General features: G+C 41.9%; 2 pseudogenes; both read right to left on the bottom strand.

Moving 5' to 3' along the window:
* Positions 1 to 2,557: 2,557 nt before the first annotated feature.
* LOC140237028 (uncharacterized) lies at positions 2,558 to 5,100 on the bottom strand (annotated as a pseudogene).
* Positions 5,101 to 7,383: 2,283 nt separating this feature from the next.
* Positions 7,384 to 8,800, bottom strand: LOC140237027 (uncharacterized; annotated as a pseudogene).
* Between the last annotated feature and the right edge of the window lie 3,158 nt (positions 8,801 to 11,958).

Raw genomic sequence — 11,958 nt, 5'->3', positions numbered from 1 at the left:
GCCAATACTGCAATTACAGTAACCCTGCACCACAAGACGAACAAAAAGTCGCACACAGTGATTTTGCGTGAGGACTGAAAATAGGTGAAATGAGTCAACCTAACAATCTTGAGTTTATCTTATTTTCTGATAGAGCAAGTCTTTTTCTATATCATATTAAAGTTTGGGATCATAAAACAAACAGGAACTTGAGTTTTCAGCAGTTTTTCTCAAACACTTCTTGGTGGAATAATGTGATTAGTTGTTTCTCATAGCACCCTCTTCCCATTTCTCAAAAACCCTGTCCATAAACTTAAATTTCAACTCCAATAACTTTGGAGAGAATAATGCTACAGCATTGAAAGTTGGTATTTATTATGGACAGAATGTGCTAATGGAGCTTGCTCAATTTCAACTTAATCTGATAATCCCTTTATTGTTGTTGCTCCAGTGGTCAACATCCTGTTTTTTGTTCAATTCATACCACAGCTGGCAAAGCTTGGTAAAGATTGAGCGCTTGAATACACCCTGTACTTCAGAGCCTGTTTTCTCAGTTCACACTTTCCAGAGTGTTTTTTCTTTCCAATATTTAGATATAGGTTAGGAGAGTCCATTTGAATTGAGTTACACAACATTTTAAAGCTTAGAGTCTGCTCTTTCAGAATCTACTCTTTGTTTGCTCTGTGATGCAGGGTCATATATATATATATATATATATATATATGTACATAATTATATATTTTGAATGGGTAGTCTTCCTTATTCTCAAGGTTGACATTCTGAAATAATATATATATATATATATATATATATATATATATATATATATAGGTGTTCGTTTAACCAAACATGGAAAAGGGTTAAGTTAATCTGAACATTTCTGGTGCTATTCGGAAATGTTTAATTTAGAAATAAAATTAGTTTTGTTATTCCTAAGATTTGTGTCTCCAGAAACTAAATAATTTCCCAAGGTTCGTCTGTTCAAAATTGAAATGTCTTATCATTAGACTGTGTCACAGTGCAGTGTACTTGACGCTTGCTCTGTAATGTGATGTAAACGCGCTTGTCTATGTGCTATGTGTCTATGTGCACTGCTGGGTTTGAGTTGTGTCTCAGCAATGTGCATGTTAACCTCATCATTATTATTATTATTATCATCATTATTATTATCATTATCATTATTAGTATTATTATTACTATTAATTCGGCTTCAATCACTAATACAATATGATATTATTAAAAATCAGAGCATACAATGGAGTGTTATGGGTACAGTGCACCAGGTTGGGTTGCTATGACTTTGTATGTTTACTTTAAAACGAGGAACGTTCGCGTGCCTTTTGAGTTTGAAAGATTCGCAGAAGAGACCCATCGACTCTAATTCGCAAATAGTTGATCTCGCGAATATATCATTTTTACAGTATGAGGAATTGTGCTGCGTTAGAGCAGGGAGGTACCTCCCTGGTTAGAGATACATTAGGGAGTTTTCACAAGCACGACGCGGCCGGGAGTTGAGCGTGCCGTGTACAAATTTTGCTTCTGCGCATGATCAAAGCCGAGAAACGTCCAGTCCTGGTAAAAACGAGTACGGTACTCGGCCAAAATAGCGTTCGGTCCCGATGCTGGGCAGCGAGTGAGCCAGCCAGCCAGCCAGCCAGCCAATCAGCGATCTTGTCACACCTTTCCGGGCAGCGAATATTTTTTTCGTACATGGAAATGCTATGGGATATGAATTATTCATAAGTTGAGCTGAAAGACAGAAGTGCGCAAGAGCGTGGACTTTGACTAAACCTGTATAGCTTGGCCAACTTGTACACAATGAACGGACTCTACTCGCACAGGCCTACTCTCTGTGTACACATACAGCGAGTATATAGCTATTACAGGGCTGCCAACATTGGAAGCTACATGTAGTTGAGAGTGAGACTCCCATAGGCCAATGCTATAATTTAGGAGTCAAAATGAGTGAGATCAATAGAAGTGCATGCAAATGAAATAAAGTTTTAGAGTGAGAAAGGACCAAAATGAGTGAGTCTCACTCTCAATGAGTGAGAGTTGGCAGCCCTGCTATTACTAGTAGTACCTGTGTGTGTGTGTGTGTGTGTGTGTGTGTGAATGTGTGTGTGTGTGTGTGTGTGTTGTGTATGTCGTGCGTAAACATGTCACTGCACTCACGAGGTTCGTCCGATCAATGAACATGCAGGAAAATAACTCGCTTGCGATAGCTCTACAACACACATCACATTGCACACACATATCACCCTGTACATCTGATACAATCACGCTGACATATCACGTACTTCTAATTAACTAATCAGTTTGAAAACACAGAACTAGACTCTACTGAAGTTCGGATCTTATCGTTGTAATTCGACAGTGCACTCGAGATGCTCGAGTCACCATGTTCACTGCTGGCAGCACTGAGAAGTCGATTGTGAATACACGTCCGCTTCATAAATCATAGCCAAGCAGTACGGAGTAGGCCTAAAATAGAAAGATTAAACGAGAACTTACCGTTTGAAGTTTGATCGTTATTTTATGAGTAATTGGAGGTGAGAGAATTCATGTGAGATCCCGCTCATGCGCATGCGCAGATGTCAATATTTGAAGCAATTGTGGCTACTGTAGTAACCCAATAAAATAGAACTGTCGAGAACTTACTTGAGTTGATCTTGAGTAAGGGAGGGAGAGGTGGTCATGAATTCTCTCACCTCCAATTACTCATAAAATAACGATCAAACTTCAAACGGTAAGTTCTCGTTTAATCTTTCTATTTTATTTCGTAATTCTCGCTTTCGAGAATTCATGTGAGATTTCAAAGGACAGTAGGCACAATAAGCAGAAGTAGCAATTCAGGTAGTAGACACTAACCTGTAAGCTCATGTCATGTCACCACAATGAGGTCCAATCAGTGTTCACAAACACTGTGAGCAAAACTGCCAGCTGATGCTAACGGTTTATTATAAAACCTGTCAAATGTTCTTTCATTTGTCCAGCCAGCTTGCTTCAGAATATCTGCGACCGGCAGATGACGCCTTCTGGCTGCAGACGCTGAGGCTGCTCGTGTAGAATGTGCCTTGAATGTAGTTGTGTTAATTCCATACGCTTTTAGGACAGACTTGATCCACCTGGCGATAGTAGCCAAACTCGCCTTCTTATGGGGTTTTTGAAAGGTGATGAGCAGTTGTTTTTCTGACTCCCTGATGTCCTTCGTCTGCTTGATATACCGCTTTAGGTAATGCACGACACATAAGCGTTTGTCTCCTGGAAACGCTTTCAATTCAAGAACAATTCCAATGTTCCCAGGCCTGCTCTGTTTCAGCAGTTTATCTACTAGGATTACTACAGAATCAGTCTTAATGCTGATATTATCAATACAATAACATAGCCCATGCAAAGTTTGCAACCTCTGAGATGATACTAATGCAAGTAACATACATAACTTAAGCGTCAAATCACGTAGAGACAGTCGATGTGCTGGTGCCAACCGGCAAAGATAATCCAAGACTGCTCCTACGTCCCATATGGAGTTGTAACGAGGTGTAGGCGTTCTAAGCTTAAAAACACCTTTCATGTATCTACATATCAAAGGGTGAGTTCCAACTGTATAATCACACTCATCCAAGATAACAAACGAAGCCATGGCACTCCTGGCTGAATTATGGCACTGTAACTTGCTTTCTCTTTGTAGTACAATTCACTAAAAAAATATACTCTAGCAGATTTCCCACTTTGGTATGGGTCCACGGCAAATCGTGATTACTGCAAAATCTCTTCCACTTTTTGATGTAGATGAGGTTTCTTTGTGGATTCCCTCCATGATGCTCCCAGTATGTTCGCTGTTGCTGTAGTCAGACCCTGGGAGATGAAGTGTCTGCTCCAAGTCTGCAACACAAGAGAGTGAGATTTGTTAATGGGTGTGATATACCCGATACAGGCTGCCTAAGTAGTGATTTAGACTTTGGTATGTGCCATGGTTCTTCAATGAACATATCATTCAGTAATGGGAACCAGGCTTGAGTGGGCCAGTACGGTACTATCAATAGGCCCTGTGCCCGATCCTGCTTTATTTTTTTGTAGACATTTGGGTATGAGGCTGAAAGGAGGGAAGGCATAAAAGTTGAGAGGGCCCCAGTCAAGTGTGAACGCATCTACAGCCCAAGCATTTGGATCTGGCATGTGGGAAGTTGTGAATTGAGCCTGGATGCAAACAGGTCAATGTCAGGTAATCCAAACCTGTCCACGATCTCATCAAATACTTGTTTGTCAAGCATCCATTCAATGTTGTCATTGAATCTACGGGACATGTAGTCAGCTTCTGTGTTTTATGTGCCTGGTAGGTGGGCTGCCGTTAACCATATGTTGCGTTCATTACACCACTCCCAGATTTGCAGAGCTGCTTCATTACAAGCCTCTGATTTAACACCACCCATGTTATTCAGATATGCCACTGCAGTGGTGTTATCTAATCGAAGCAAAACATGTACATTACTTGTGTGGGAACAGAATGCTTTCAGTCCGAATCCTGCAGCAACTGTTTCTAAGTAATTTATTTCATTGTTCTGGGCTCTGCTCAATTCCTGGCTGTTCCATCTGCCCCCCGTTTTTGTCTTCATGTCGGTTGCACCCCAACCTTGACCGCTTGCATCTGTGCGTATTTCTATGGTGGCTTTCTTTCTCATCATTGGCCGGGAAACTAAGTGCAAATTTTCGATCCACCACATTAGTTCATTCTTTGCCTTCACAGAGAGTGTCATTTGCCTGTCAAAATGGCCTGTATTGAGTTTCAAGTCGCCTATTTTCTCACTTTCAAGCGCTCTGTAATGCAAAGACCCATATTGTGCAGCATGTAGCAACTAATTTCACAATGGCCCTTGCCACTTCTCTGATTGATGGGTTTTGTGTTTTGTGCAACTCTATGCAAACCTCTCTGATCTCTATTACTTTGTTTTCAGGCAACGTGACAGTCATGTCAAGGGTATTGAGGTTGAACCCTAGAAACTCAAGCTTTTGTGATCGTTCTAGCATTGATTTCTCTGGGTAAATGATGAATCCCAATTTGGATAACAGTTCGGTTGTAGCTATGACTGCCTTCTTTGTTTCTGCTTTTGTCTTGCCCATGATTATAGTGTCATCTAAATATGCAAGGACAAGGTGCCCTTCAAGTCTGAGAGAGGCAAGCGCTGGCTTCAGCAATTTTGTGAAGAGGCGGGGAGCCGATGTTAAGCCATTGGGCAGAGCTTTGAATTGCCATAATTGATCATCCCACATGAATCGCAGGTATTTTCTAGAGTCTGGGTGAATGGGCACAGTGTAAAATGCATCGCGTAGGTCGACTGAAGCCATGTAATATCCCTCTGAAAGCAGGGATATTGCAGTGTAAATGTTATCCATTTTGAAATGCTGATAAGATATGCTCTTGTTCAACTCAGACAAATCAAGGATTAACCGGATTCCCCCATTCTTTTTTGTTCTAGTGAAAATCTGAGATAAGAATTCTCCTTGTTCATGAGAACATTTTTCGATGACATTTTTCTTCTCAAGGTTTCTTATCTCTTCATGTATTTGAGCAATTTCAGTCTCATTTCTTTTGTAGGGGTATGATGGTTTACTCCTCCTAGGAGGAAATTTGTCAGGATCAAACTCAAGTTTTTCCAATTTATGAAGTTCTTCCGTCGAGATGTTTTTTATTGCAACTGATTGACAAATTGCCCTACATCGACGTAAATAAGCACTGAATTGATCAGTGTTTTAGTAGTAGCCATGATAAAAAAATCATGGGCGTACATACTCGAGCAGGATTCGAACCCACGACCTCCTGATCACCGGACAGGCGTCATCTCCACTAGACCACCGAGCTTTCGCCCGACAGCAAGTGTTGGTTCTAATCCTTATAGCATGCAGCAGGTACTGCTTTGTTATTCAAATTTATGAAGTTCTTCCGTCGAGATGTTTTTTTTTTTCTTATTGCAACTGATTGACAAATTGCCCTACATCGACGTAAATAAGCACTGAATTGATCAGTGTTTTAGTAGTAGCCATGATAAAAAATCATGGGCGTACATACTCGAGCAGGATTCGAACCCCGACCTCCTGATCACCGGACAGGCGTCATCTCCACTAGACCACCGAGCTTTCGCCCGACAGCAAGTGTTGGTTCTAATCCTTATAGCATGCAGCGGGTACTGCTTTGTTATTCAAATTTATGAAGTTCTTCCGTCGAGATGTTTTTTATTGCAACTGATTGACAAATTGCCCTACATCGACGTAAATAAGCACTGAATTGATCAGTGTTTTAGTAGTAGCCATGATAAAAAATCATGGGCGTACATACTCGAGCAGGATTCGAACCCACGACCTCCTGATCACCGGACAGGCGTCATCTCCACTAGACCACCGAGCTTTCGCCCGACAGCAAGTGTTGGTTCTAATCCTTATAGCATGCAGCGGGTACTGCTTTGTTATTCAAATTTATGAAGTTCTTCCGTCGAGATGTTTTTTATTGCAACTGATTGACAAATTGCCCTACATCGACGTAAATAAGCACTGAATTGATCAGTGTTTTAGTAGTAGCCATGATAAAAAATCATGGGCGTACATACTCGAGCAGGATTCGAACCCACGACCTCCTGATCACCGGACAGGCGTCATCTCCACTAGACCACCGAGCTTTCGCCCGACAGCAAGTGTTGGTTCTAATCCTTATAGCATGCAGCGGGTACTGCTTTGTTATTCAAATTTATGAAGTTCTTCCGTCAAGATGTTTTTTATTGCAACTGATTGACAAATTGCCCTACATCGACGTAAATAAGCACTGAATTGATCAGTGTTTTTTGTAGTAGCCATGATAAAAAATCATGGATTTTTTATCATGGCTACTACTAAAACACTGATCAATTCAGTGCTTATTTACGTCGATGTAGGGCAATTTGTCAATCAGTTGCAATAAAAAACATCTCGACGGAAGAACTTCATAAATTTGAATAACAAAGCAGTACCCGCTGCATGCTATAAGGATTAGAACCAACACTTGCTGTCGGGCGAAAGCTCGGTGGTCTAGTGGAGATGACGCCTGTCCGGTGATCAGGAGGTCGTGGGTTCGAATCCTGCTCGAGTATGTACGCCCATTATTTTTTTATCATGGCTACTACTAAAACACTGATCAATTCAGTGCTTATTTACGTCGATGTAGGGCAATTTGTCAATCAGTTGCAATAAACTCAAGTTTGTATCCTTTAACAGCTTGTAAGATGAATTGGTCTGACGTTAATTCACACCAGTTGCGTATGCATGGCTTTAGTCGACCCCCGACCTGTACATGATGTAAGCTGTCTACAGGTACATGTATATCAAAAGCACCTACCTCATTGGTGCTTGGGTCTGACTCTGGACTGCAGTGTTGAATTACTTCCTCCCCACAGTCCCTGTCTGCGAGGCTGGGGTGGCCTGCTCTCTATCTTGGCCGATGCTGGGGTGTACGTGTGTGTGTGGGAGGGGGGGGGGCGAGCCTGGATGTTTTCCCCAGTTCCTTTTCTGGCCTCGGCCTAAAAAAGGATGCCCAGCAGTACCTGCAGCAAGGTTACGATCGCGATCCCTAGGGATCCAGCCTGCCTGTCTCATTTGGCGTTTTGACGTGTCATACTTCCTGATGGATGGTAATGTGGTGTGCTGTTATGCTGCCTTGATTTCATGACACCTGCAGTTGCTTTTCTCTGATCTTGCAGGTCTTTGACCTGTTTCCCAAGGTCGTCACCGAAGAGAAATTTTGTCACCTTGTTTGCTGGCTTACACAGGTGGTGAAATTGGCTGTTAAGCTCTGGCTTAATAAAGTCTCTTCTCAGTTCAGGGCAAATACAGCATCGCATAACAACGCCAAGGCGTCTTGCTGTGCTTCAGTCATCGTATCTGGGTTGAGTGTGTGGGCAAACGCACAGAGTCCCTTTGTAAGTGACTTCTCAATGCCCTGTAGTTTGAAGTCTCTGGTTCTCGTCGGTGTAGATAGATTTTCCCAGATGGCTGTGTTAACTTTGGGGATGTCGAGGGACTCGCAGTTATCTGGGCACGTATACTTGTCGGCGGCTTCTGATAGAGCCTTTTCTTCCATTTTTTGGGGTCCATCATAAAATCCACTGCTTTAGCGATGTTTGGATGGAGAGGCGCACCGACTGCCGATGGGGCAGCACATTTGGCGGCGAAATGAGGGATGTCGACGTCATGAGGCTTGTTTGTAATTTCATTCCCCTCATCGTGGCTATCTTGTCCGCTGTAGTAGTCTAAATAATCGACTTCAGAACTGAAGTCGGTAGTGCTCATTGGAGACGTATTTCCCGTCACCGCGGAGAGATCACCGCTAGCAGAGCTTTGCTCATGAAGTGGCGGTTCGCTGGCGGTCGCCGTTCTAGTTGCTCGTGGTGTGCGTGGTGTGTCGCTGCTAACAGCGGCTGGGAGCGCGTTTGCAATACGCGTCACAATGGCCTCCAATTTGTCAAGGCGGGAATTCACGCACGATTCCAAAATGGCGCTTGATTTCCCAGAGCTTGGCTTTGCCTTACTCTTGGGTATGATCGGGGTTGACTGTGTCATAGGTGACTTGCAGCTTGGCTCTGCCTTACTGCTTGTCTCTGGGCTTGGCTTAGCCTTGCACAGAGTTTTAGTAGCGATAGCTTTCCCTTTCGTAGCTCCTTTTGCTTTAGGTTTGCCCTTACCGGACCCCATGCTCAGGCCAGCCGACCTGGCGGAGCTCGCACCCGCAGTAGGCACTGCGGCTGTCACATTATCCAGCCTCTCCGCTACGCTGGTACTTGCCGAAAGCGGCGAAGAGTTGTCGTTTGTGATCGCTTTCTCGCTCATAATGAGTTCAATAACTTCTTCGAGACGAATCACAAACTAATTTTACGAAGATAGAAGGTGAAATCTGATGTAACCTTTCCCGAAATAGGACGGAAAGACAATTTTTCTGCGCGAATTTCCTCGTGTATCACACGAGTCCGAATGCGCTGAACGTAGTGGCATCTGCGCATGCGCATGAGCGGGATCTCACATGAATTCTCGAAAGCGAGAATTACGAAATAAAATAACTGTAGTAGCGGTGTATTTAAGAATACTAGTACCCGATCCACAAAAAGGTCGTGAAAAAGATTTCGAAAGAGCTGTTATTTGGCCATTAAATTTATGCATGTACGAATAGTGGTAATGTGGCATCAATTCCACAAGCCAATGGCTTGCAGAAGTTGTGACTTGTAAAGTTGTACATTTCACGCGAACTACGCATGTACCTGCTCTCCTATCCACGCCGGCGGCTGCCCTGGCTGACAATCACGATGCTCTCCGCTAGCTCCCCGCATATTTCCAGCGGGGTTACGTCGGGCGCTCATGAACTGCGAATCGAATGTACGCACGAAGTGATCACACGTGATCATATATGTAAATAATTATGTACATCAGTATGCAAGTCCGTTCATCCTGTACGAATTGGCCAAGCTATAGAATTTTACGAAGTCCACGCGCTTGCGCACTTCAAAATTTCAGCTAAACTTATGAATAATTCATGTCCCGCCATAGCGTTTCCATGTACGAAAAAAATATTCGCTGCCCGGAAAGGTGTGACAGGGCCTAAACATGGTTGCGGGTAAAAATATTTGCGTGCGCACCTCCGGGTGACTACGAGTGAGGTACGTTCTAGGTACTGTCATGCGCGGGTCATCAGCGGGGACCTCCGGGTAGTAAAAATTGTTCTTCACAAGTCGCACGCAAGTATTACCCGGAAAGTTGTGACACGGCCTTCATGGGGACGGGAGTCCGAGTACGGGGACTGTCACAGCTGATTGCTTCCCGTCGTGTAGCGAAAAGTCTCTAATCTTGCTAGCAAGACGGGGGCTGGGGGAACTTAAAGGGGACCTCCGGATGATTTTCAGACTTTAACATTTGAACAACTATAAATCAGTTTTTAACTGAGTACAGCGTTTCAGAATTTATAGTGATTACGAGGAGGAATGAGAATGTTTTCAAAATTTATAACAAATAGCAATGAACAAGGATGATGACATGGCAGCCTCACCATAAAAATGCATGAGTTGGGGCTCAAGAAAGCAGAACAAAAAAAGAAGGCATGCATAGATTCTTCACAGGTGAACTTGTTGAGCAAGTGGTATTGTAATGGAACTGCAGTGCTACATTTAATAAATATATGAGGCGCTGATGTCATCAACACTGTTCAGTGTAATTTGTTTAAGATTTTCAATTTATTGGTTTCTCTGCTCAATGACCACAACAAATTCCACGAATCTATACATGGAGCTGTTGATTTATGTACTACATGATGTGAAATTATAAGAATCGTCCGGAATGTCTCTTTAAGAAGATAAACTTATGTGTGCACTTATATCCGGATTTGAAGTTGTTTCGTTGCCGGTAAAAACGAGTGTGCATCCTTTAAACTGACAGACTTTCAGTGAAATGCTCGAGAAAATATGTGGTGATAATTTCATCAATCTTTTCATAAATAAGGTTCATGGTCACTGATTGTGTAAAAGGTTTGTTAATCCACATAAGAAAAAAAAAAGTTTGCTATTCCCAAAATGGTGATTCTATAATGAGGGATACGGCGCATTCGAACAAACCTTCAGAATTCTGACCTTTATTTTGTTTTTAGATCAATGAACCTTCAAAATAACAAACATTCTGTATTTTACGGATAAGCTAACCTATCAAACCTTATTTCATTTTCAGATAAACAAACCTTCAAAAGAATGAACTTTTTGAATATTAAACTGAAATCTTATTAAATGTTCATTTATAAGTTAAGTCCATCACCTGTCTCCGTATGAGAATGTGTGCTGGGAGCATATGAAAGCTGCTATAGCTTGCACCACAAACCTTCCATACCGGTGGGTAGCCACTCGGACACACTAGTCCTGAAATTACCAGTCCCATTTTCATATAGTTATATGTTTTACATCCAGCTAATTTAGCTTCCTAACATCAACCCTATTATCTCTTTTATCTTAATATTGTTATTTGTGGATATGCATTAATGCATTATATATTATGCTCACTGTGTTTGTATATATGGCCCTATGATCCATTAAAATGTGTAAGGAGCCAATTCTATGAAGAAATGATCTCATCGTGGATGCCATGACCAATCTGCTGTTAAATTACAACTGATGGCTTTTATACATAAACTCATGCCTGCTGTCATGACTGTTTTTTTTTTTCATTGAGTGCCACTGCTCCAAGGAATCAAGAAAGCTGCTTTCACTTTCTGTATACATTCAGATATTTAAAACTGGTTAATGATAAATTAGATCAGAAAATGTATCTTCAACGTTAATGTACTTAAGATATGCAATGGCCACAACAGCTCATATACATGACACTGGCATAGAATCAAATTTGAATTGTCAGTGACATGAGACTAGCTGAAAAAAAAAAAGAGCTGTTTAGAGCCGTAGATGATCATGCATGTAAATATGCGGTCAAGACACAGCACAACATCATGTTTGTACACATGCTCGACAGAATCAGTAACAGTGTCAGCGTGCATGGTGACTATAGTGGAAGAGGTTGGTGTATTATTGCTGCCAATACTCTTTCTGCAAATGCTGCCTTTCTTTGCAGTAGTGTTGCTAGCATAATGAAAAAAAAAAGAAAATACAGTGTGCACTTAATGTGGTACAATCAAATGTAAAAAATCACAACTTAAAGATAAATTCATGCGTATCCCATTGTTTATTGTGTCTCTATGCCCAAGAAGGGAGGGTGCTGATAACACAATAGACGCATACTAGTACGCAGACACAGATAGGCCCAAAGGGCATTTAGCCTACAGCTCAATGTAGCCTACAGGGCAGCCGGGTGGGGAGCTTTTTTTTTTTTTTTTTTTTTTTTGCATAATGCATAGGAATGCATTATGTTGTAATCACTCCCCTTCCCTCCATTTTTTTTTTTATTTCACTTCATTTCATTTGTCAATTTCAG

The sequence above is a fragment of the Diadema setosum genome, chromosome 13 (assembly GCF_964275005.1).
Source record: "Diadema setosum chromosome 13, eeDiaSeto1, whole genome shotgun sequence".
Lineage (NCBI taxonomy): Eukaryota > Metazoa > Echinodermata > Echinoidea > Diadematoida > Diadematidae > Diadema > Diadema setosum.
The sequence above is the reverse complement of the archived record's forward strand: the minus strand, read 5'-3'. Positions and strand labels throughout refer to the sequence as shown.